This window comes from Camelus dromedarius, chromosome 16 (genome assembly GCF_036321535.1).
Source record: "Camelus dromedarius isolate mCamDro1 chromosome 16, mCamDro1.pat, whole genome shotgun sequence".
NCBI lineage: Eukaryota > Metazoa > Chordata > Mammalia > Artiodactyla > Camelidae > Camelus > Camelus dromedarius.
The window spans coordinates 9014621-9019698 of NC_087451.1; positions in this window are offsets into that span (position 1 = coordinate 9014621).

Genomic DNA, 5078 nt, shown 5'->3' on the forward strand with positions numbered 1-5078 from the left:
TAGAGTCACCAATGCCTAATTGTTAAGTTTTTGCCAATTTCATATAAATTTTGTGTAAGTTTATTTTGCATTTATCCACTTACTGTGGAAATTAAACAACTTTCCATGTGTTTTTTGTGCTATTTGGGTTTTCTCACTGTGCATATTTTCAAATGCGTTCTTTGAGTTTTTCTCACTGATGTCTAGGAGTTCTGTGTGTATTGCCCATATCGATCCTTGGTTGGTTTTGCGAGCATCAAATGTCTTCTACCAATCTCTGTGTTGGGTTTTAATTTGTTTATGGTATGTAGTTGAACAGGAATTCTTGCTTTTTTAATGTAGACAAGAATTAATCTTTCCTTGTATGGTTTGTGCTGCTTTATGTCTTTAAAAAGGTTTTAAACTCAAGTCACAAAGGTTTACTCCTATATTATCTCCTAAAAATTCCAACATTCACCTTACACAGTTCTTTTACAGTTCTTTTATACATCTGGAATTGATGTTTGTGTCTGATATGATACAGTAATCTCATTTTTGTATAACGCCAGTCCATCTGTTCGAACACCATTTTTCAAGTTGTCCATTTTCTTTCACATGCTAACTTTCAATAGGCATGTGGATTTGTTTCTAGGTGAAAGTTGTTTCATTGTTTTATGATTATTTTCTTAGATTTGGGTCCATATCACACTATTTTCTGCATTATTCTAATATTTGATCAGGGATGTTTCCTCTCTCCCCTCCCCCACTTTAAAAAACTGCTTTCCTACTTTTTCAAATTGCTTGATCCCTATCCCTTTCCTAGAAAAGAGTCTTCAGATGTTCCACTATGATTATGAACTTGCTAATTTCTCCTTGTACAGCCTTTCATGTTTATGGGTTCTGAATCCTTGATTTCAATCAACCACAAATTGAAAAAAATTCCAGAAAGTTCCAAAAAGCAAAACTTGATTTGCCACACACAGGCAACTCTTTACATAGCATTTATACTGTATTAGTTGTTGTAAGTAATCTAGTGATGATTTAAAGTATTTGGGAGGATGTGCATAGGGTATTTGCAAATATTATGCCATTTCACACAGGGGATGTGAGCACCTGTGGATTTTGGTATCCTTGGGGGTCATGGAACCAATCCCTAGAGATACTGAGGGAAGACTGTGTTGGTGACAATTTTTGCCTTACTAACGCGAGATTATGTTGTGAAATGAAAATAAATTTTAAGCATTCAGAATTCCTGAAGAATTGTGTCTTTGTCCTTTAACTCATGAACTTCTTTCTACTAATTTTTTTCTTGCCCTGACGTCTATTTTGTCTGATATTTTTAGAGTCACATCAGCTTTCTTCTGTTTAAGGCTTGCTTGTGTATGTTTTCCCTGTATACCTCTGCATTTTCTATGTTATTATATTTTAGTTATTGTCTCATGTAAACATATATAGCTGGGTTTTCTCAGAATTTCTATTTTGAATAGTTTCAAATATGCAGAAAATTTGAAGGAATAGAACAGAAAGTATTGCTACCCTTACCTAAAATCATCAGTTACTTATATTTTATCACTTTTGCATTTCTCTATGTAAATTACACAATTTTTTAATTGAACAATTTGAATGTACATTGCAGGTGTTATGTTACTTTGCTCTTAAAGTGAATGACTTATTCTAAATTGCATGCATTACATTATATATGTGTGTGTGTGTATATAAACACATACATGTGGACACACATTCATATACACACATTTTAATCATTTAAATGTTTATTGCCAAGTAGCACTTCATTGATGGATACATCACAACTTGTTTTATCAGTTCACCCATTGAAAGACATTTGGGTTGTTTCCAGTTTTTGGCTATTACAAATTAAGATGCTATGAACATTTGTATATATAAGGGCAATGATATATTTTTTTCCTCTTGGGTAAATACCTAGGAATGGAATGGTTAGATTGTGTGGTATGTGTATGTTTAACTTTTAAAGAAATTGTTAAGCAGTTTTCCAAAGTGTTTGTACCATTTCCATTCCTGTCAGCAAGGCATAGGGTTCCACTTTTTCCATAACCTTGCCGAAGCTTGTTTTGGTCAATCTTTTGAATCTTAGCCATCTAATAGGTGCATATTGGTACTTCATTGTGATTTTAATTTACATTACTTAATGACTAATAATGTTGAGTATCTTTTCATGTTCTTGTTAGCCATCAGTATATATTCTTTGGTGAAATGTCTGTTTAAACCTTTGCCCATTTTCATTGGTTTGTCTGTTTTCTTAATGAGTTTTAAGAATTCATTTCATTACATTTTAACATGCAAAGGAGACTAAATTAATCAGTATCTCTTAACAATTTTCTACACAAAACTCTGGCTTTGCCCTGTTTGTTTGTTTGTTTGTTTGTTTTTTGTGGTTTTTTGCTGTTTAGAATTTTAGTCCCACTTTATCTATCTCCTCCTCACTCATCCACCTCACCGCCTAACCTTTCTGTTCTCTTCCTGTGGAACTCCAGTTAGAAATGCTTCACCTTTTCAATATCACTTACTTCACCGTTCATGATTTTACTTCTTTTCCTCTCTGTGTTCCTCTCTTGGAATTTCCTCGTGGCCACCTTCTTATTCCTTCTCTTGAACTTGAATAGTTGTGGCAGGACAACCATTTTACCTTCTCTTTTAAGTTTCTAATTTTAGCAACTATTACAGTTTTCATTTGCAGAAGGTGGTCTGGTTTTTTATATTCTTTTTCAAAGTCATTTTTCATGTATGTGTGTGTGTGTGTTTGTGTGTTCCATTTCTAGACTTTCTTTTACTTCTTTAATTATCACAAATACATACTGAATAATTTCTGTCACATTGGTCTGTTATCTATGGTTCTTTGCTTCTGACAGTTCTGTCTGCACATTTTCTACCTCTCTCCCATAGAGACTCACTTCCTCGGGTCTTTGTAATTCACTTTTGATACATGCATCTGCTGTGAGTGTTGTTTCCTCTTGCATAATTCCACGTGTCCTAGTTGTGAGAGTGTCACTGGTTTTGATTCTGGCAGGGTCCCAGGGGTTTCAATGGTCCTGAATCAGCTTTCATGTTAATTTATCTCCTTGCAGCTCCCATACAGTGCAGAAAATATAAATTTGAATTCCATCTCTGGCACAGGCATAAGGTGTGGTTTCTTTCAGTTGCCTTTTTCTTTCTTTCTACCTAAGTCTTTAGGAAAAGCATGAACTGCCTTGAGGGCTCCATGGTCTACTGGCTGGGAATTTTCTGGTTTCCTTAGAATGAAAGGGGCAGCTCTTAGAGGATCTATGAAGGAGTACCCTGGTCCAGCTTCTCACCAGCAATGGCCCAGCACCACATTTTTAGTCCATTTGTGAGTATTCATGAAACCAATCTCAGCTCTTAGAGCTTCTATCAGTTAGGATTTTAGGAAGCCTCAAGTATATTATTCCTCTCTTTGCCACCTGCAATGTTGCTGGAGAGAGCGTTTTTCACAAAGGACAGAGGCTGGCCTATTATAATAGACAGGTCTTTCTAGACCCCTTTCCAATCCTTTTCCAGACTTTTGCCACAAAATAAAAATTATTCCCTGATGTAGCTTTTTCCCCCATTAGCTGTAATAAAGTAAACATGGTTGTAAATCTCAAAATACCCCAATAAATATACATTTACCTTCTGAATTTAGTAGGTAAATATACTTCTAAACATGTGTCATAAATATAATTTAAATTTCATGCTTTATATTTTATATCTTGCATAATGCCATTTATACTTTAATGCTTATCTGCATGAATCCACTGCTATATAGTGATAAAGGTGCAGCTTCATTAAAGCACCCCTTTAAAATGGGATTCCTTGGCGATATTTGAAAATGCTTCATAGCAAATGGTTTTTGATGAAATTCCTTTTTTTAAGTGATTGAATCTTAGTTTAAATATTTTTTGTAAGGATGAAAGAACTTAAAAGGCATTATAAAAAACAGTAGTCTTTAATGTCTTGTGTATTTTGTCTATGGATATACCACATCCCTCTTCCCATCCTCATGAAACAGAACAGAACCAGCGTTGAATAGAATAAAGCAGAAACTTATCTATGTTGCCACGTCTGATCTCTTATTGGAAATTGGCATCAGTGTAGGTTTGCCATCAACTTCAAGGCTTGCTTGCAAGTGCAGAAGAAGAAACATTTCAATATAGTAATGTAAAACAAGGGGAAAGTTTTATGAACATTTACTTCAATAAGCACTGTGCAAACATGTTCTGTGTTTATTTTATGTGGTCACCTCCTCCATGATAACTGGTTGCACAATTCTTTCCCTATTTTACAGATTAGGAAACATGGGTTGCCAGAGTTTACTGGCACCCATGTGCTGTTACATTGATTTGATGTTTAAACTGTCAGCTTTATTCAAACCAAAGTACAGTCTGGTGGTGAGAAATACAGTAATACCAAAGGGACGTGAGGGAACAAAAAGATTAGTTGCAAGACACCTAAGTTACGCAAGCTGCAGAAATCCTGGAGGGAAGGCACATAACTTTTAGATCATCTTTCACAACCAGTTGGCAAATCACCATCACGGATTAGTTCCCTAATCCTTTTCGTGCTATGGTCCCCTTTGGCCTTCGGGGAATCCCATGGACCCCCACTTAGAAAAAATGCTTTAAAGTGCAAAACAGGAAGAATGGAAATTTTATTGAAATATGGGTCTAGCATTTGACCCCTGAGATTTTCAAACATTTCTGCTTTGTCCATCTCACCTCCCAAGTCTACCAAAACGCTCGGAGACTTTCCATAACCTTCTTCAGAGAAGGTAAAGGAGAGACATCCAAGCAGATATGGGGAGGGTCTGGGATTGGGGGGGAGTGCGAAATGGGTTACAGACATGTTTCTGAGATGACATGCGTGTCTTCCTTTTCCCATTTAGGAGCCTCCCCGTTTCCTAGCCCCTTCATCCTTTCCCTAGATCAAGTCCAGTGTTTCTCTGGATTTACTTCTTTTCCACCCTCTTTACTTCTGCTCAGCCCAGTCCACTTCTCCAGGCCCGCCCCTCACTGGCCCAGCCTCCCTTAGGCTCCTCCCCCAAGTCCCGCCTTCTCCCAGTCTCTTTTCGGTTACCTGCCAATCTT